The 22,499-nt window shown below is 48.0% G+C and overlaps 1 long non-coding RNA gene across 1 annotated transcript in view; it reads right to left on the bottom strand.

Moving 5' to 3' along the window:
* The window catches only part of LOC119952273, a 58,338-nt gene that overhangs the window by 29,951 nt on the left and 5,888 nt on the right, over window positions 1–22,499 (bottom strand). Inside the window, exon 2 of the long non-coding RNA XR_005457812.1 lies at window positions 4,114–4,249. This is a non-coding gene — a long non-coding RNA (uncharacterized LOC119952273). The remainder of the gene's footprint in view (window positions 1–4,113; window positions 4,250–22,499) is intronic.

Here is a 22,499-nt window from a genome sequence, read left to right as displayed (position 1 = left end):
GGAGAAAAATCCTGGAACTGTCTCCCAGACAGCACTGTGAGTGGACCCACAACACATGGGCTGCAGCCGGTCAAGAAGGTGGCTCACCATCATTTTCGCATTGCTTTTCACATCCTCAGAATTAATTTTGTTTGAAGTAAAAATGGGATTGGGACAATTAAGAACTTGGGAGAAATAATTCTGAGTAAGAACTGTCCACAAGCTGGATACGGGTGAAGAGAGAGCTGGAGAATCTTTTGGCATCCATGTTTTATCTGTTGTTTGAAGCATCTGTCCAAATGTACCAGTGACCTGGAACTCACCGTGCTCCTTCAGGAGAAGAAAAGATTGTGTAGATGTTACCCCAGGCGGAGCCAGAACAGAACTGGACAATAATGGAGAGAAATTGAGTGAGGGGTTGGAGAGAGAGTTCTCCTCCCCCTCGAAGTGCGGACTGTAAGATTCCTGGGGGACTCCCTGTTTCGGGTTTTTTTGCTAATGAGTGAACATTAAATTAAATTCTATGACTGGCTGTGGATTTATTTTGAATTTGATTGTTACACTTCTCCTGTTTTTATTCCTGTTGTGATTACGCTCTGGGTAAGGATGGTTGACAGGTGACAGGATGGGAAATTGTGGTTTGGGTCGTCACTGACCAAATGTTTTATTGATCCGAAAGGTGTAAAAGGGACCAAACTCCAGCAGAAATCGAGCAGAGCTGAGAACAGACGACTTGCTGTGTGGGAACAGGGAGATAAACAGCTCCCAGAGGACAGAGAAAACAAGAATGGTTTAGCTCACTTGGCTAAATTTCTGACTTTTAATAGCAGACCAAGGCAGGCCAGCAGCACGGTTTGATTCCCGTACCAGCCTCCCCGGACAGGCGCCGGAATGCGGCGACTAGGGGCTTTTCACAGTAACTTCATTGAAGCCTACTCGTGACAATAAGCAATTTTCATTTTTCATCCTAGACAACACCTGGGTATCAAGGCCACCATGTTTTCACTGCTTAGCATGGGAATACTGACTCCCTGTACCGGGGACGGAGCGTGGGGAAGACAATTGTTTGAGAGTTTGACGTGGCTTGGGCGGGTACAGATGGTTCAATGACAGGTTTTGTAATTGGTCCATTCAAATGTTAGCTCAGCAATGATTGGGTTAAATCCATCTCCAGAGACTTTGTGATGTAATAAAGTATAAGAAGGGATTCCCCGAGCAGAGATTTGTTGAGGTTTTACATATTCCACTGACTGGGACCATGGCATCTGGGGCAGAGCAGGGAGCATTTACCTGGAGATGGTGCTTCTACCCAGAGTGTAATGGGAATGCTGCTGCACTTTGATATTACTGCTCAGGCATTAGCATGTGTCAGTTCTTAATAATAATTATAACCTTTGTTAGCATCACATGTAGCTTTACATTAACATTGCAATGAAGTTACTGTGAAAATTCCTAAATTCCTCAACTGTTTTATTTATATTTATTGATACTGAATAAAATCTAACCACTATCACTAACAAGGGTTATCACTGGGAATCATTTCAGAGTTTGGGAAAGGGGGGTTAAGGGTCAGTATCTACAAATTAGGAGCAGTAGGTCATTTGGCCCCTCGAGCCCACTCCACCTTTCAATAAGGGCTGATCTGATTGTGATCCCAACTCCACTTTCCTTCCTCCACCCTTTCACTCTCTTGTCAATCAAGAATCTATCAAATTCAGCCTTAAAACATGTTCACTGGCCCTGCCCCTCCACTCTCTGGGGAAAGAGATATCCACAGACCCATGGCCCTCAGGAGAACAAATATCCTCATCAGCATCTTCAATGGGAAACCCCTTGGGCTGGATTCTCCGCTGTCTGGATTCTCCGCCTTGCCAGCAACCCACGCATGCCTGGGGATTTCCGGACGGCGTGAGGCTGCCCACAATGGGAAACCCCATTGGCCGGCTGGTGAGACGGAGAATCCCGCAGCTGGCGGGGCCGGGCCGCGGGACGAAGAATCCTGCCCCTGATTTTTAAATAGTGTCCCCTAGTTCTAGTCGCTGCCACAGGGGGGGAACATCCTCTCAGCAACCTCTCTGTCAATTCCACTCAGGATTTCACGTGTTTCAATGAGATCCTCTCTCATTCTTCTAAACTGCAATGGATACAGTCCCAACCTGTCCAACCTTTCTTCAGAGGATAACCCCCTCATTCCAGGAATCCGGGGAGTCAACCTCCTCTGAACTGCTTCCAATGCAACTATCTCATTTCTGAAATAAGGAGACCCAAACTGTACACAGTGCACTAAATATGGTCTCACCAAGGCCCTGTACAACTGCAGCAAAACATCCCGACTTTTATATTCCAGTCGCTTTGCCATACACAATATTCCATTGTGCTTCCCGAGTGATTTCAACTCACTCGATAAAGCCTGATTAAACTGTTTAAGGACTCGATCGAGCCACTGGCTGTACCTGCAAACTAACTTATTGTGATTCCTGTCCACGGCCACCCAGATCCCTCTGTACCTCATCGTTCTGCAATGTCTCACCATTTAAATGATATTGTTTTATTTAATCCTTCCTGCCAAAGTGGACAATTCACATTTTCCCACGTTGTCCTCCATCTGTCGAGTTTTGTCCATTCACTTCACGTCCTTTGCAGACTTGTTATGTCCACTTCACAAATTACTTTCTGACCTGCCTTTGCATCATCAGCAAATTTAGCCGCCATACATTCAATCCCATCACCCAACTCATTAATATAGATTGTAAATAGTTGAGGGCCCAGCACCGATCCTTGTGACACTCCACTTGTCACATCTTACCAACCCAGAAATGACCCATTTATACCTACTCTCTGCTTCCTGTTAGCTAACCAATCTTCTATCCCTGCTGATATCTTGCCCCCCACCCCCTGTCACACACCAGCAATAACCTTTGATGTGGCACCTTGGAAAATGCCTTCTGCATATCTAGACAAACCACATTTCCAGGTTCCCCTTTATTTGCATCTATCATTACTTCCTCAAATAACCTTGACAAATTAGTTAATCACAACTGACTCCCTAAACCCCATTTTGAAACATTGTGTGTCAAAAGAAAAATCAAATCTCATCTCCCCCTCTGGCTCCTTTGCTAATTACCTTAAAGGGGCTCACTTTCTGTTAAAGAGCCTGTCAACCCCTCTCACCCACTTTCCCTAAAGTGAATGAATTTAATCAGAAAAAGACAAAAAAAAAAAAAATATTTTAAAAAAGTGGTTTAAAGAAAATTCAAAAAATGACATGAGCATCAAAGACAACCAGAGTAAAAGGATGTTCACAATGTTCTGGACCCAAATGGTTTTTCTTCTGCTCCCCTGTTCCCGTGACTACCATCTTTGGCACTGAACCCAGGGCTCGCGTCCCCATCAGCCCCAGTTACCCCCACCGTCGAACCCTGATTGGTTACGGGCCCATTTTCCAAACAGTCCTCCAGAATTGCCTGTGGCAATTTCCCAACTGGAGTATAGACTCCATTATAGCACAGTGGTTAGCACTGTTATTTCACAATGCCAGGGTCCCAGGTTTGATTCCGGGCTTGGGTCACTGTCGGTGCGGAGTCTGCACGCTCTTCCTGTGTCTGTGTGGGTTTCCTCCGGCTGCTCCAGTTTCCTCCCACAAGTCTCCAAAGACATGCTATTAGGTAATTTGGACATTCTGAATTCTCCCTCTGTGTACCCGAACAGGCGCCAGAATGTGGCGACTAGCGGCTTTTCACTAACTTCATTGCAGTGTTAATGTAAACCTACGAGTAACAATAAAGATTATTATTATCATTATTATTCACAGCTAAATTCAGACCTCAGCTCCGTCACCTGGCTGCCATTGACACAAACAATAGAGAGACAGAAAGGTGGCCAAGGCTCAAATGCAATGTCAAAACTTGTGGATTAGGATCTCTGTAAAGATCAGTAACTAATCAGAAAATCAAGTTCCTAGTCAACAAATTAAAGGATCACATGATAAGACTTCTTTATGACTTTTGCTGCAACAAACAAAATAGTAGCAACATTAACTAAACACTATTTTTGAAGGAAATGTACACATTAAAGTATAAAATACAACTTTGCCCTTTTTCACAATCAAAATCCCACTCCACAATTATACTTTACCCTGGAAGTCGAAACTTAATTGTCTAAAACCAGTCCAAAGTGATTATTCATTCCCGAGGGTTCCGTTCTTTTCTTTTCCCAATCTGGCAGCCTTTAACCCTGGAACTGTCTTTCACGGTGAAAGATTCCGGAAAACCTAGAGTAGGCATAAATAGGTCATTTTCTGGTTGGCAAGGTGTAATAAATGGTGTGTCACAGGGATCAGTGCTGGGACCTCAATGTTTTATAATTTATATCAATGACTTCGATGACGGGCCCGAAGGTATAGTCATTACATATTCTGATAATGCAGGCAAAAAGGAAAAGGAGGTGGTGTCGCACTGATAATGAGGGATGGCGTCAGTACGTTAGTAATGGAGGATCACAGATCAGGGATACAAAATGCAAGGGCAGCACGGTGGCACAGTGGTTAGCACTGAGGTACCACAGCGCCGAGGTCCCTGGTTCGATCCCGGCCCTGGGTCACTGTCCGTGTGGAGTTTGCACATTCTCCCCGTGTCTGTGTGGGTTTCACCCCACCACAACCCAAAGATGTGCAGGGTAGGTGAATTGGCCACGCTAAATTGCCCCTTAATTGGAAAAGAGTAATTGGGTACTCTAAATTAAAAAAAGGAATACAAAATGTGGAATCTGTTTAGGTGGAGCTAAGAAACAGCATGGGGCAGAAACCATTGGTAAGAGGTGTTTATAGACCATCAAACAGTAGTGATAGTGTTATGTGCCAGGGTTTAGAGAACCCCAAAGTGTACCATGGAGTTCACCTGACCCATAACGTTTAATAGATTGTGGTTATGGGGAGCACAGGGGCCGACTTTACAGGTGTGACACAACAGAGAGCTAAGGTACTTTTAAAACAAAACCCATGCTTATTTATGAACCTGCACATCTTTGGGTTGTGGGGGCAAAACCCACACAAACATGGGGAGAATGTGCAAACTCCGTTATAAAGTTAACACTTTATAAACCCACAGTAAACACCTTAACAACTATCAACACCAATACTTCCCACAGATACAATATTCTACAAGTAACCCTTCATAAGGGCTGGTTTAGCACACTGGGCTAAATCACTGGCTTTGAAAGCAGACCAAGGCAGGCCAGCAGCACGGTTCAATTCCCGTACCAGCCTCCCCGAACAGGCGCCGGAATGTGGCGACTAGGGGCTTTTCACAGTAACTTCATTTGAAGCCTACTCGTGACAATAAGCGATTTTCATTTCATTTCATTTCATAACTTTCCTGACAACATCCATAAATTCAAAGACCCTTTTTACAGAAAGACAGCAGGTTTAAATTCTCTACAGAAACCAGTATTACTTTAAATTCCTCAAATGAGTTGAAGACAGTCTGTAGTTTGTAGAGAGAGATGCTTATACAGCTGCTTGCTTTTCCTGCGGCTATCCAGCTCTGAAAACTAAACTAAAACACACTGTAGCTGCCTGCTAAAAAACGAAAGTGTAAGACAGACAGCCCAGCTCCACCCACACTCTGACATCACTGCAGCTATTTGATAAACACCCATTTCTTAAAGGTACATCCACTACAGCTATTTGATAAACACCCAGTTCTTAAAGGTACTCTCACATGACCACTCTTCCCAAGAAAAAAAACCCATCAAATTCACAATGGTTTCATTTTTCACATTTTCACTTTCCTGTAAGAAATATTGACAGTGAATATATTCCTTTTTTTTAACAAAACAAAACACGCAAAAATTGAGAATAACATAGTCCATTTTAGTTCTTCTTCCTCCAGCGAATCTGCTTCTCTTCATCACATTCATGAGAAAGCATCAGCTGTCACGTTTTCTCGTCCTGCCACATATATTATTTTTAAATGAAATGGCTGTAACAATAAACTCCATCGAAACAGTCTGGCATTGTTATTCCGGAATCGCTCCGAAAACGTCAACGGATTATGGTCAGCATATATAATTGTGTCAGACAAATAGCTGGTCACATAACTTTGAAAATGTTGCAAAGCCAGGACCAAGCTCAAAGTCTCCTACTCAATCGTTGAAAACTTCCTCTGGTGATTATTCAATTACTTTGAAAAATAACCAATAGGCCGCTCTAGTTCTTCGTCCTCATCTTGTAAGAGCACCGCACCTACGCCCACATCACTCGCATCAACAGCCGCTTTGAATGGTTTTGTATAATTTGGGATGGCTAACACATGAGCAGTGGTTAACACAGCCTTCAGGAATACTCCGCAATGGTGGTATCAGACCACGCTCCACACCACATAGACGTGAGGCTGGAAACGGGCTGGGAGGTTGGGCGTTGCCCAACTAGCTGACAAGGCCTTCAACAAAAAGATCTCACGGGCCATAGCAGAATACACGGAGAACAATCAGAACGGGGAGGTCTCACCCTCCACGTTCTGGAAAGCGCTTAAGGCCGTACTAAGAGGGGAAATCATTGCTTTCAAAGCGCAAAGAGATAAGGAGGAAAGGGCGGCTAGGCAGCAGCTGGTCGGCTCCATACTGGAGGTAGATCTTAAATACTTCGAGGCCCAGACCATACGTAGAGCTTCTGGCGGAGAGGAAAGAGTTACAAAGGAACTTTGACCTGCTCTCCATGTGGAAAGCAGTGCACCAACTCCACCAAGCATGTGGGACCCTATGCGAACACGGAGACAAAGCCAGCCGCCTGTTGGCACACCAGCTGAGAAAGCAGGCAGCCACCAGAGAAATTGCACAAATCAGGGGTACCAGAGGCACATTGGAAACAGAGCCAGAAAAGATCAACAAGGCATTCAGGGCCTTTTACCAAGGGCTGTACACCTCAGAGCCCCCAACGGGGGAGTCCGGGATTGTGGTTAATGTTCACCTAATGCATGAGCTGTCTGTACTGTCTGTAGAATGGTGTGACCTACGACCTGGAAGTGATGATACGGGCTACTTCCAGGTACTGTACTGGAACCCTGGTGGACTCCGCCTCTGGCTCCGCCCTCACCGGGGCCATATATAGATTGGCCACCTGTGGGTGGCACTCATTTGTACAGCCGACTCTGGCAGGTGAGTTCATGGATAATAAAGCCTAATGTTCACTCATTCTCACAGTCTCACAGTGAATTGACGGTATAACAGGGATGAAACGGTTCCTTGATGGACTGGACATACCAGTCGTGGGAGAGGGCAGAAAACGGGATCTGGAAGCACCACTAGCACTGGGAGAGATCATGGAGAGCATTAGCTCCATGCAGGCGGGGAAGGCGCCGGGACCGGACGGATTCCCGGCGGACTTCTACAAAAAATTTGTGACAGCGCTGGCCCCGCACCTGCGGGAGATGTTCACAGACTCGCTAGCTAGGGGCACACTGCCACCCACGTTAGCACAGGCCTCAATCCCACTGATACCTAAGAAAGATAAAGACCCAACGGAATGTGGGTCATACAGACCCATATCCCTGCTGAACGCAGACGCCAAAATACTGGCCAAAATCCTAGCCAAAAGGCAGGAAGAAAGGCCACTTGGCCGTCTGCCAGGCCAAGGCGGTCGCTGTGGTCCCGGTCAGCGACCGCGGGACTCCCCCTTCTCTCTCTCCAGGGGCCCTGCGCGGCCCACGAACCTCGCTGCCCCCATCCCCCAACGCCAAGTGCGATCTCCGGGTGCCGCCATTTTGTGCCTCCGGCGCCACGTGCGACCGACGGGCGCCGCCATCTTGGATCAGCTCCGAGGACCCCGCAGGTGACTACGCATCACCCGATGAAGACTCCGACTATCTGCCACGACTCGCTTCAGTCACTCTGGACCAGTCTCGACCCCGCACCCTCTCTACGGCAACAACGAAGATCCTGCTCAACGGGCACGAGACGACCTGCCTACTGGACTCCGGGAGCACGGAGAGTTTCGTACACCCGACCACGGTAAGACGCTGCGCTCTCCCTGTCTACCCGGTCAAGCAAAAAATCGCCCTGGCCTCTGGCTCCCATTCAGTGAAGATCACGGGGTGTTGTATAGAAGGACCTCACGGTCCAGGGGAGGGAGTTTAAAAACTACAGACTCTACGTCCTCCCCCACCTCTGTGCGGCCGCACTCCTGGGGTTAGACTTCCAGTGTAACCTCCAGAGTCTAACTTTTAAATTTGGCGGCCCTATGCCTCCCCTCACTGTCTGCCGCCTCGCGACCCTCAAGGTCGATCCCCCGTCCTTGTTTGCAAACCTCGCCCCGGATTGCAAACCTGTCGCCACCAGGAGCCGACGGTACAGTGCCCTGGACCGGATCTTCATCAGGTCCAAGGTCCAAAGGCTTCTGAAGGAAGGGGTCATCGAGGCTAGGACCAGCCCCTGGCGAGCACACGTTCTGGTGGTAAAGACCGGGGAGAAGAATAGGATGGTCATAGACTACAGTCAGACCATCAACAGGTTTACGCAGTTGGACGCGTACCCTCTCCCACGTATCTCCAACCTGGTCAACAGGATCACGCAGTACAAGGTCTTCTCCACGGTGGACCTCAAGTCCGCCTACCACCAGCTCCCCATCCACGCAAGCGATTGCAAGTACACTGCGTTCGAAGCGGACAGGCGGCTCTACCACTTGTTAAGGGTGCCCTTCGGTGTCACAAACGGGGTCTCGGTCTTCCAAAGGGAGATGGACCGAATGGTCGACCGATACGGTTTACGGGCAACCTTCCCGTATCTCGATAATGTCACCATCTGCGGCCACGATCAGCAGGACCACGACACCAATCCCCGCAAATTCCTCCAAACCGCAAATCTCCTGAATCTGACTTACAACAAGGACGTGTTTAGCACCGACTGTCTAGCCATCCTCGGCTACGTAGTGCGAAATGGAGTGATAGGCCCTGACCCGGAACGCATACGCCCCCTGATGGAGCTCCCCCTCCCCCACTGCCCTAAGGCCCTGAAGCGCTGCCTCGGCTTCTTCTCATATTACGGCCAGTGGGTCCCCAGCTACGCCGACAAACCCGTCCCCTCATCCAAACAGCCACGTTCCCACTGTCGACAGAGGCCCGCCAGGCCTCCAGCCGCATATAAACGGATATTGCAAAGGCCACGATGCATGCTATTGACGAGTCCCTCCCCTTCCAGGTCAAGAGCGATGCATCCGACGTAGCTCTGGCAGCCACCCTCAACCAAGCGGGCAGACCCCGTGGCCTTCTTCTCCCGTACCCTCCATGCTTCCGAAATCCGCCACTCCTCGGTCGAGAAGGAAGCACAGGCCATAGTAGAACCTGTGCGACATTGGAGGCACTATCTGGCCGGCAGGAGGTTCACCCTCCTCACAAACCAACGGTCAGTGGCCTTCATGTTTGACAATGCACAGAGGGGCAAGATCAAAAACGACAAGATCTTGCGGTGGAGGAGTGAGTTGTCAACTACGACATCTTGTATCGTCCTGGGAAGCTGAACAAGCCTCCCGATGCCCTGTCCCGCGGCACCTGTGCCAACACACAAGTGTACCACCTCCGAGCCCTCCACGTGGACCTCTGCCACCCGGGGGTCACCCACTTCTTTCACTTTGTAAAGACCCGCAGCCTGCCCTACTCCATCGAGGAGGTCAGGACAGTCACTAGGAACTGCCACAACTGCGCGGAGTGCAAGCCGCACTTCTACCGGCCCGAAAAAGCGCATCTGATAAAGGCTTCCCGTCCCGTTGAACGCCTCAGTATGGGCTTCAAAAGTCCCCTCCCCTCTACCAACCGCAACACGTACTTCCTCAGCGTGATTGATGAGTACTCCCGCTTCCCGTTCGCCATCCCCTGCCCCAACATGACCACACCCACCATCATTAAAGCCCTTCACACCATCTTCTCCCTGTTCGGATTCCTTGCTTACATTCACAGCGATAGGGGCTCCTCCTTTATGAGCGACAAACTGCGTCAATTCCTGTTCAGCAAGGGCATTGCCTCAAGCAGGCCGACCAGTTACAACCCCCGGGGTAAAGGACAGGTTGAGAGGGAGAACGGTGCGGTCTGGAAGACCGTCCTGCTGGCCCTACGGTCCAGAAATCTCCCAGTCTCCCGCTGGCAGGAGGTCCTCCCAGATGCCCTCCACTCCATCCGGTCGCTACTTTGCACATCTACCAATCAAACTCCTCATGAACGCCTTCTTGTCTTCCCCAGGAAGTCTTCCTCAGGGACCGCACTCCCGACCTGGCTGGCTGCCCCCGGGCCCATCCTGCTCCGCAAACACATGCGGGCGCACATATCGGACCCGTTGGTCGAGAGGGTCCAGCTGCTCCACGCTAACCCGCAATACGCGTATGTGGAGTACCCCGACGGCCGACAGGACAAGGTCTCCCTACGGGACCTGCCGCCCGCCGGATCTCTGCCATCGCCCCCCGCACCAGCCTCCACCCCCCCCCCTCCAACCGCAACTGCTCCCTGCAGGCGCTCCCCTCCCTGGCCCGCCAACCCCCTCACCCGCGACGCCTAGAGGACCAGACACCGCCCCCCCCCCCCCCCCCCCCCCCCCTCCACGGCCCGGCCCTCACCAGCTCCGCCTAGGGGTATGGAAAAATCCTTGAGGATCGGATCATCGCTCCCGGAGTCATGGACGCCCGCATCTCCAAAGTCTCCAACTAAGCTCCGCAGGTCACAGAGGACGTCCAAGGCCCCCAATCGGCTGATCGAGTCGATATGAAATTTTAAAGGCCTTTAAAAGTTGTTTTCTAACTCTGGAAATAATTTGCCGTGTGATAACACATCTCTGTATATAGTTACGGGCCAGTGGGCAGCCACCGTTGGAGAGGTATAATCCCATATCACTAGTTATACTACCGGTATCTTGTCCCACCCGCACTGGACGCCCCCCCCTGCCCCCGGCTTCTCAACAAGCACATCCCCCCCCCCCCCCCCCCGGTCCTTTCTCAACAAGGGGTGAATATGGTACTATGAATAGAGGTACTACGGTACCTGGGAGTGTGAGCTGCTATTGGTGGAGAAGGCTCAGTGCCCATTGGCCCAAGTGTTGGTTTCCCATTGGTCGAGATGAAGGTAGCTCCACCCACGAGGCGGAGTATAAGAACCCGTGTTTCCCAGCAGCCATCGTTCTTTCTGTACTCAAGCTGTTGGGCTTACTTCTTGTAGTAAAAGCCTTCGATTCGGACTACTCCTTCGTTTCTGTGCTTATTGATCGCGCATCAGGTCCCACCAAGATAGCACGCGCCCGCAAATTGGTGTCATCCGACCGCTTGCCTGGCCGTCTGTGAGACCCCCCTGCGAAAGATCCCCCCGTTCCCCACCAGGTCGGCCGCAGGCTGAGTCTGCAGCCGCCACGGGCCGTTCCCGACAGGCAAAACGTGGTTAGAACCACGGCGTCGGGAATTCGGCCAGTTGTCCTCGGAGAATCGCTGCGGGGGCCTCTGTCAATGGCCCCTTACCCGCGCCGCGTAGACCGCATGCACGCAATTCGCGGTGATTCTCCGGGGACCGGAGAATTGCAGGAGCAGCGTCTCGCCGGATTTCGGTGTCAACACCCTGTTGTGTTATGCTGCTTCAGGTAACACAGGCTGCTACTTGATGCAGTCTTAACTAAAGGATGCTCCAGACTCTGAAATGAGTTCACCGTGTTTATTGAACTATTAACACAGATCTCAAATGAGTTCGACTCTCGGCTAATCTAACTGTAGTAACTCAGTCTAACTGTACCAGCTTGCTCTAAGCCACATGCTGGAGTGTGATGCTGCTGATCAACCCTGTCTAACTCTCTTTCCTGAAAGTGAACCTCGGAAGGCGACGGGTCCGGACGGGATCCCTGGTCGTGTACTAACAGCCTGCACGGACCAGCTGGCAGATGTGTTCACGGACATCTTTAACCTATCCCTACTCCGCTCCGACATCCCCACCTGCTTCAAGAAGACCACCGTCATACTGGTAATAAAGAAGAACCAGGCAAAGTGCCTCAATGACTATCGTCCGGTGGCCCTGACTTCAGTCGGAATGATGTGCTTCGAGAGGTTGGTCATGAAGTGCATCACCTCCATACTCCCGGAACGCCCTGATCCACTGCAATTCACATACCGTCGCAACCGGTCCACAGCAGATGCCATTTCCCTGGCCCTACACTCATCCATGGAGCATCTCGACAAAAAGGGCTCCTACATCAAGCTCCTATTTATTGACTACAGCTCCGCCTTCAACACCATAATCCCAGCCAAGCTCATATCAAAGCTCCAAAACCTAGGACTTGGCTCCCCACTCTGCAACTGGATCCTCGATTTTCTAACTCACAGACCACAATCAGTAAAAATAAACAACAACACCTCCTCTGCAATAGTCCTCAATACTGGGGCCCCGCAAGTAGGGGCTGCGGACTTAGCCCCTACTTTACTCCCTGTACACACATGACTGCGTGGCAAGATTTGGTTCCAACTCCATCTACAAGTTTGCTGACAATACAACCATAGTGGGCCAGATTTCAAGTAACGATGAGTCAGAATACTGGAGGGAGATAGAGAGCCTAGTGGAGTGGTGCAGCAACAACAATCTCTCCCTCAATGCCAGCAAAACTAAAGAGCCGGTCATTGACTTCAGGAAGCAAAGTACTGTACACACCCCTGTCAGCATCAATGGGGCCGAAGTGGAGATGGTGAGCAGTTTCAAATTCCTAGGAGTACACATCTCCAAAAATCTGTCCTGGTCCACTCACGTCGACGCTACCACCAAGAAAGCACAACAGCGCCTATACTTCCTCAGGAAACTAAGAAAATTTGGCATGTCAACATTAACATAAGAACATAAGAATATAAGAACTAGGAGCAGGAGTAGGCCTCTGGCCCCTCGAGCCTGCTCCGCCATTCAATTAGATCATGGCTGATCTTTTGTGGACTCAGCTCCACTTTCCGGCCCGAACACCATAACCCTTAATCCCTTTATTCTTCAAAAAACTATCTATCTTTACCTTAAAAACATGTAATGAAGGAGCCTCAACTGCTTCACTGGGCAAGGAATTCCATAGATTCACAACACTTTGGGTGAAGAAGTTCCTCCTAAACTCAGTCCTAAATCTACTTCCCCTTATTTTGAGGCTATGTCCCCTAGTTCTGCTGTCACCCGCCAGTGGAAACAACCTGCCCGCATCTATCCTATCTATCCCCTTCATAATTTTAAATGTTTCTATAAGATCCCCCCTCATCCTTCTAAATTCCAATGAGTACAGTCCCAGTCTACTCAACCTCTCCTCATAATCCAACCCCTTCAGCTCTGGGATTAACCTAGTGAATCTCCTCTGCACACCCTCCAGTGCCTGTACGTCCTTTCTCAAGTAAGGAGACCAAAACTGAACACAATACTCCAGGTGTGGCCTCACTAACACCTTATACAATTGCAACATAACCTCCCTAGTCTTAAACTCCATCCCTCTAACAATGAAGGACAAAATTCCATTTGCCTTCTTAATCACCTGTTGCACCTGTAAACCAACCTTCTGTGACTCATGCACTAGCACACTCAAGTCTCTCTGCACAGCGGCATGCTTTAATATTTTATCGTTTAAATAATAATCCTGTTTGCTGTTATTCCTACCAAAATGGATAACCTCACATTTGTCAACATTGTATTCCATCTGCCAGACCCGAGCCCATTCACTTAACCTATCCAAATCCCTCTGCAGACTTCCAGTATCCTCTGCACTTTTCGCTTTACCACTCATCTTAGTGTCATCTGCAAACTTGGACACATTGCCCTTGGTCCCCAACTCCAAATCATCTATGTAAATTGTGAACAATTGTGGGCCCAACACGGATCCCTGAGGGACACCACTAGCTACTGATTGCCAACCAGAGAAACACCCATTTATCCCAACTCTTTGCTTTCTATTAATTAACCAATTCTCTATCCATGCTACGACTTTACCCTTAATGCCATGCATCTTTATCTTATGCAGCAACCTTTTGTGTGGCACCTTGTCAAAGGCTTCCTGGAAATCCAGATATACCACATCCATCGGCTCCCCGTTATCTACTGCACTGGTAATGTCCTCAAAAAATTCCACTAAATTAGTTAGGCATGACCTGCCCTTTACGAACCCATGCTGCGTCTGCCCAATGGGACAATTTCTACCCAGATGCCTCGCAATTTCTTCCTTGATGATAGATTCCAGCATCTTCCCTACTACCGAAGTTAAGCTCACTGACCTATAATTTCCTGCTTTCTGCCTACCTCCTTTTTTAAACAGTGGCGTCACGTTTGCTAATTTCCAATCCACCGGGACCACCCCAGAGTCGAGTGAATTTCGGTAAATTATCACTAGTGCATCTGCAATTTCCCTAGCCATCTCTTTTAGCACTCTGGGATGCATTCCATCAGGGCCAGGAGACTTGTCTACCTTTAGCCCCATTAGCTTGCCCATCGCTCCCTCCTTAGTGATAACAATCCTCTCAAGGTCCTCACCTGTCATAGCCTCATTTCTATCAGTCGCTGGCATGTTATTTGTGTCTTCCACTGTGAAGACCGACCCAAAAAACCTGTTCAGTTCCTCAGCCATTTCCTCATTTCCCATTATTAAAACTCCCTTCTCACCCTCTAAAGGACCAATATTTACCTTAGCCACTCTTTTTTGTCTTATATATTTGTAAAAACTTTTACTGTCTGTTTTTATATTCTGAGCAAGTTTACTCTCATACTCTATCTTACTCTTCTTTATAGCTTTTTTAGTAGCTTTCTGTTGCCCCCTAAAGATTTCCCAGTCCTCTAATCTCCCAGCAATCTTTGCCACTTTATATGCTTTTTCCTTCAATTTGATACGATCCCTTATTTCCTTAGATATCCATAGTCGATTTTCCCTCTTTCTTCCGTCCTTCCTTTTTGTTGGTATAAACCTTTGCTGAGCACTGTGAAAAATCGCTTGGAAGGTTCTCCACTGTTCCTCAACTGTTAGACATAGACATAGAACAGTACAGCACAGAACAGGCCCTTCGGCCCTCGATGTTGTGCCGAGCAATGATCACCCTACTCAAACCCACGTATCCACCCTATACCCGTAACCCAACAACCCCCCTTTAACCTTACTTTTTAGGACACTATGGGCAATTTAGCATGGCCAATCCACCTAACCCGCACATCTTTGGACTGTGGGAGGAAACCGGAGCACCCGGAGGAAACCCACGCACACATGGGGAGGACGTGCAGACTCCGCACAGACAGTGACCCAGCCGGGAATCGAACCTGGGACCCTGGAGCTGTGAAGCATTTATGCTAACCACAACGCTACCGTGTTCCAGCATAAAGTCTTAGCTCCCAGTCTACCTTAGCTAGTTCTTCTCTCATCCCCTTGTAATCTCCTTTGTTTAAACACAAAACACTAGTATTTGATTTTACTTTCTCACCCTCCATCTGTATTTTAAATTCCACCATATTGTGATCGCTCCTTCCGAGAGGATCCCTAACTATGAGATCATGAATCAATCCTGTCTCATTGTACAGGACAAGATCTAGGACCGCTTGTTCCCTCGTAGGTTCCATTACATACTGTTCTAGGAAACTATCGCGGATACATTCTATAACCTCCTCCTCAAGGTTGCCTTGACCGACCTGGTTAAACCAATCGACATGTAGATTAAAATCCCCCATGATAACTGCTGTACCATTTCTACATGCATCAGTTATTTCTTTTTTTATTGCCTGCCCCACCATATCGTTACTATTTGGTGGCCGATAGACTACTTCTATCAGTGACTTTTTCACCTTACTATTCCTGATTTCCACCCAAATGGATTCAACCTTATCCTCCATAGCACCGATGTCATCCCTTACTATTGCCCGGATGTCATCCTTAAATAACAGAGCAACACCACCTCCCTTACCATCCACTCTGTCCTTCCGAATAGTTTGATACCCTCGGATATTTAACTCCCAGTCGTGACCATCCTTTAACCATGTTTCAGTAATGGCCACTAAATCATAGTCATCTACGATGATTTGTGCCATCAACTCATTTACTTTATTCCGAATACTACGAGCATTCAGGTAAAGTACACTTATGTTGGTTTTTTTACCTCTGTTTTGAATCTTAACATCTCCAGTTTTATTCATTTTGTTATTACTGGGCCTATTCACTGTGCTCCCCTCAGTCACTGTACCTTGTACTGTCGCCCTTTTAGATTTTTGACTATGTCTTCTCTGCCTTGCACTTTTCCCCTTACTTCCTTTTGCTTCTGTCCCTGTTTTACTACCTTCCAACTTCCTGCATCGGTTCCCGTCCCCCTGCCACATTAGTTTAAACCCACCCCAACAGCTCCAGCAAACACCCCCCCTAGGACATCGGTTCCAGTCCTGCCCAGGTGCAGACCGTCCGGTTTGTACTGGTCCCACCTCCCCCAGAACCGGTCCCAATGCCCCAGGAATTTGAATCCCTCCCTCTTACACCATCTCTCGAGCCACGCATTCATCCTATCTATCCTGACATTCCTACTCTGACTAGCTCGTGGCACTGGTAGCAATCCTGAGATTACTACCTTTGAGGTCCTACTTTTTAGTTTAACTCCTAACCCCCTGAATTCCGCTTGTAGGACCTCATCCCGTTTTTTACCTATATCGTTGGTGCCTATGTGCACCACGACAGCTGGCTGTTCACCCTCCCCCCCCAGAATGTCCTGCAGCCGCTTCGAGACAACCTTGACCCTTGCACCAGGGAGGCAACATACCATCCTGGAGTCTCGATTGCGTCCACAGAACCGCCTGTCTATTCCCCTTACGATCGAGTCCCCTATCACTATAGCCCTGCCATTTTTCTTCCTGCCCTGCTGTGCAGCAGAGCCAGCCACGGTGCCATGAACCTTGCTGCTGCTGCCTTCCCCTGGTGAGCCATCTCCCTCAACAGTATCCAAAGCGGTATGTCTGTTTTGCAGGGAGATGACCGCAGGGGACACTTGCACTGCCTTCCTACTCTTGCTCTTTCTTTTGGTCACCCATTTTCTATCTCCCTTAGTAACCTTCACCTGCGGTCTGACCAACTCGCTAAACGTGCTATCCACGACCTCCTCAGCATCGCGGATGCTCCAAAGTGAGTCCATCCGCAGCTCCAGAGCCGTCAAGCGGTCTAACAAGAGCTGCAACTGAACACACTTCTTGCACGTGAAGGAGCCAGGGACAGTTCACGTGTCCCTGAGCTCCCACATCGCACACGAGGAGCATGACACGGGTCTGGGATCCCCTGCCATGTCTTAAACCCTTGGTAAACATAAACAACTAGAATTTCAAAATAAAAATAAATAAATTAGACAATGAAAAGAAAAAGAGAGACTACTTACCAGTCACTTACCAGGGTTAAAAAGCACCTCCTCACACTCTGCACCGAATTACCTCACTGCACCAAATTACCAAGTTTCAATCCCCACTCTGGATGAGTCTCACTCCGGATGTGTCTCCTGGAAAAGTGCTAGCTTAACCCTTACCAACTTTTACAGATGCACCATAGAAAGCATCCTATCGGGCTGCATCACAGCATGGTATGGTAACTGCTCGGCCCAAGACCGCAAGAAACTTCAGAGAGTCGCGAACACAGCCCAGTCCATCACTCGAAACCACCTCCCACCCATTGACTCCATCGACACCTCCTGCTGCCTGGGGAAAGCGGGCAGCATAATCAAAGACCCCTCCCACCCGGCTTACTCACTCTTCCAACTACTTCCATCGGGCAGGAGATACAGAAGTCTGAGAACACGCACGAGCAGACTCAAAAACAGCTTCTTTCCCGCTGTTACCAGACTCCTAAATGACCCTCTTATGGACTGACCTCATTAACACTACACCCTGTATGCTTCACCCGATGCCAGTGCTTATGTAGTTACATTGTATACCTTGTGTTGCCCTATTATGTATTTTCTTTTGTTTCCTTTCCTTCCCATGTACTTAATGATCTGTTGAGCTGCTCGTAGAAAAATACTTTTCACTGTACCGTGGAACACGTGGAAATAAACAAATCCATCCATCCATCCAAGGGGCAATTTAGGCCAATCCACCTAACCAGCACATATTTGGGTTGTGGGGGTGAAACCCACACAGACATGTGGAGAGTGTGCAAGCTCCACACGGACAGTGACCCAGGGCTGGGATTCAAACCTGGGTCCTCCGCGCCGTAGTCCCAGTGCTAACCACTGCGCCGCCCTTAGTCTCCGTCTGTCAGGTGACCTTCACCACCCACAAAAACCTCTGAGCTTCTGAAAGAGCCATTGTCCACAACATACTCCCTATTTAAACTTGAATACAACACCTGAAAAGTAAACACACATGTGCTCACCCCTCACTGTCTGTAAATTTACTAAGCCAACCCAATCACAAAAGATAGACTTTTATGCCAGACCAGACCCCAATTTGTTATGAGCCAGGGCTCAGAAACTCCAAAGTGTATTCTGGAGTTCACCTGACCTAAAACCTTTATGTTGAATTTGGCTAGGATGAGCGCAAAAGCCTTCGCCTCAAGTGTGATTCATCAGACTCCCGAGACACTTTAATCAAAACAAGGTTTATTCGAAGAATATAGTTAACATATATATGTGTGTGTGTGTGTGTGTGTGTGTGTGTGTGTATATATGTGTGTGTGTATATATAATCACAGCAAGATTTTTTTATCAATTACAAACAAAAAGACATGAAACAGCAACAGTAATCTACGTATAACACTTAATGAATTCCCCCTTAACTGTTCCAATTCAAAATCAAAATCCAACACACCAAACCCCTATTCAAGGGCGTGGCCCAGCACACTGTATTCTCACTTGAATGGGATTAGTCCTTTCGCTAAGAATCTGAACCAGTCTCAACCAGCAGATTGAAACTCCTTCGAGAAAACTATATCTTTTAAGTTACCAAAGCAGGTAACCACAATCAATGTTTTTTTTACTGGAGTTTTTTTTTTAAATTGGAGAAACAGACAACACTTATTTTCTCTTTCTAAGTTCAAACTGAAACTGAAACCAAAACCCCTCACAGCCACAGCCCAGCCACACCCACAAAATGACATCACTGAAGCCATGCGATAAGATAAAAAACCTTCTTAAAGGGACACTCACCTGACACTATTGCTTGCTGCGTATGATGTTTGGCACACAAATAGTCCAGTTTTATTCATAATAGGACTGCTGCCTCACAGTGCTAGGGACCCGGGTTCGATTCTGGCCTTGGGTGGCTGTTTGTGTGGAGTTTGCACGTTCTCCCTAGCTGTGGATTTCCTTCGGGTGCTCCGGTTTCCTCCCTCAGCCCAAAGATGTGCAGATTAGGTGGGGTTAAGGGTGTAGGACTGGGCTGATTTAGGATGTTCTTTTTGGAGGGCTGCTACAGACTCGATGGGCCGAATGGTCTCCTGCTCTGCAGGGATTCTATGGATTGTCTCAGGACAGTGTGGCCTCCTTCTGCACTGTAAATTCTATGTATATATGTATAATGACATCATACCCCCATGTTTTAATCCGTGCCCTCAACTCATCTGCCTTGTTCATCAGACTCCTTGCATTAAAATAAATACCATCCAATCTTGACAAACTCCCTGGTGACGTAACTGTTCCATAACCTCTCTGCTTCCTGACTCACTTGCTGTTGCCTCTAATTTTGAACACTTGCTAATTTTTCTTTTCTTCATTCATGGGATTTGGGTGTCACTGGCTGGACTAGCAGTTATTACCCATCCCTGGGCAGCACAGTGGATAGCACTCTGCCTCACGGCGCTGAGGTCCCAGGTTCGTGTGGCGTTTGCACATTCTCCCCGTGTTTGCATGGGTTTAGACCCCATAACACAAAGATGTGCAGAATAGATGGATTGGCCACGCTAAATTGCCCCTGAATTGGGGAAAATGAATTGGATATTCTATACTTATTTATTTTTTTCACTTTATTACCCATCACTAACTACCCTCCATTTCAGAGGGCATTTGAGAGTCAACCACATTGCTGTGGATTTTATTTTATTCGGATTTCCCCCTTTATAAATGGTGGTGTATTTCCCCAACCCTTAAATTTGGCCCCCTTGTTGCAACCTTTGTGTTGGAACAGTTAATGTTGAGGCCATTGGCAACATTATTGGAGATTAGGACTTGCAACCAGATGCATTGTGGGTAACTGGCTAGGGAGACAGACCGTCTGCTGGGACAGTGTGTTGGCTCGGCTGGAATGTTCATGTGATGCGAGGTGTGTCACATTCCAGGGTGTTTGAGCCGTTAGCCTTCGTTCACTTTAAAACTGCTCAGAAACTTCCAGAAACCAGCATGTGACCAGCTGGAGCCATCCCGTTAGCTCAGCAATTTGAAAAACATTTTAAAAAAGACTTCATAAAGTAGGCCAGCTGACATATCTATATATTTTTTCTTCCCGTCTTGATAATGACATTTAATTGAAACTTTAAAAAAAAATCTTTTTAACTTGTTACCATTTTATCTCGAAACAGTTAATGAATCTTTTAAATTTACCATTTGAAGTGTTCTTTCTGGCTGGATGGTTAAGTCTTGAATTTAAGGAATCAATGGAAACTTGATTTAATTCTCAGTGGAGATTTATTAAAAACAACCTGGACCCCTTAAATGAACCTGTCAGTTGTGAACTCGCTGGTGTGTCTTGAGGTGGGTTAACTGAGTGAATCCCTTCCCACAGTCGGAGCAGGTGAACAGTCTTTCCCCGGTGTGAACGCGCTGGTGCATCAGCAGGGTGGATGAGCGACTGAATCCCTTCCCACACACGGAGCAGGTGAACGGTTTCTCCCCAGTGTGAACTCGCTGGTGTTTCTGCAGGGTGGATAACTGATTAAATCCCTTCTCACATACGGAGCAGAGGAACGGCCTCTCCCCAGTGTGAACACGCCCGTGTTTCAGCAGGGTGGATGAATCAGCGAATCTCTTCCCACAATCGGAGCAGGTGAATGGCCTCTCCCCGGTGTGAACCCGCAGGTGTTTCCGCAGGGCAGATGATTCAGTGAATGCCTGCCCACAATCAGAGTAGGTGAATGGCTTCTCTCCGGTATGGCGGCGTCGATGAATTTCCAGCTGGAATGGGGAAAGAAATACCCTCCCACATTTCCACGGTTTCTCCATGATGCAGGTTGTGGTGAATATAACATGGTAAATTCACACTGTATATTGTAAGCGCAGTAGCGTTACCCGACCACTAGGGGGAGTAGCTCTGGGAATGCTCAGGAGCTTGTACAGGGCTTCACCCTTGGCTCCGCCCACGACTCCTCCCCTAGTGCTGCTGTATAAATACCCTTGTGCAGAGTCAGCCTGCAGTTCACAGAGAGTTCATCAACAGGTAACAGGCTGGCTCTGAAGTAAGTTGATTAAAGCCTAGATTCATATCGGAAACACGTGTCTGGTGAATTGATGGTTCCATCACAGGTGTCCTTGTGTCTTTCCAGGTCATGACAATTTGAAGCTTGTGCACACACACAGAACACGTGTACGATCTCTCCCCACTGTGAATGGTGCAATATTTTTTTCAGACTGTGTAACTGGTTAAAGCTCTTTCCACAGTTCGTACAATGAAACAGGCTAACTTGGGTATGTATGTGTGTGTTTTGGTGCTTTTGCAGTCATACTGATGTTTAAAATCTTTTGAAGTAGGTTGAACAGACAAACAGATCTCCTTCTAGATTCAAAGATTGATAATTTTCAGTTCACAATGAACTGAGTGACTGTCAGTTCTCAACGTGACGTTTTGTTTGCGATTTCAGTCTGTAAATCTTTCCCTTCCAGTAGCCTGTGAAAGGAGTTTACAAAAGTCAGCATAGGATAGAAAGTCAGCTCTAGTTATGTGAAAAATGTAAATCTCCATCCCACACATTCTCCCTCCATTCTCACTCTGCTGTATCTAATATTCACCCTCCCAATTCTCCTGAAGGTGCTGATTCAGGCTGATTGACTGATCCCTGCTCACTGCTTCCTGTCCTGGACACAGAGACCAAAACAAATAGGAGCTGCAGTCGGCCATTCAGCCCATCGAGCCTGCTCAACCATTCACTGAGATCAATGGCCGATCTATCTCAGCACTATTTTCTACACGATCCCCATATCCTTCGATATCTTCAATATCTAGAAACCTATCAATAGAACAATACAGCACAGAACAGGCCCTTCAGCCCTCGATGTTGTGCCGAGCAATGATCACCCTACTCAAACCCACGTATCCACCCTATACCCGTAACCCAACAACCCCCCCCCCCCACCTTACTTTTTTAGGACACTACGGGCAATTTAGCATGGCCAATCCACCTAACCCGCACATCTTTGGACTGTGGGAGGAAACCGGAGCACCCGGAGGAAACCCACGCACACACGGGGAGGACGTGCAGACTCCGCACAGACAGTGACCCAAGCCGGGAATCGAACCTGGGACCCTGGAGCTGTGAAGCATTTATGCTAACCACCATGCTACCGTGCTGCCCAATCTCCGTATTGAAAATACATTTTCTTTTTTATTTGTTCATTTGATACATGCTCG

The sequence above is a fragment of the Scyliorhinus canicula genome, chromosome 17 (assembly GCF_902713615.1).
Source record: "Scyliorhinus canicula chromosome 17, sScyCan1.1, whole genome shotgun sequence".
Lineage (NCBI taxonomy): Eukaryota > Metazoa > Chordata > Chondrichthyes > Carcharhiniformes > Scyliorhinidae > Scyliorhinus > Scyliorhinus canicula.
The sequence above is the reverse complement of the archived record's forward strand: the minus strand, read 5'-3'. Positions and strand labels throughout refer to the sequence as shown.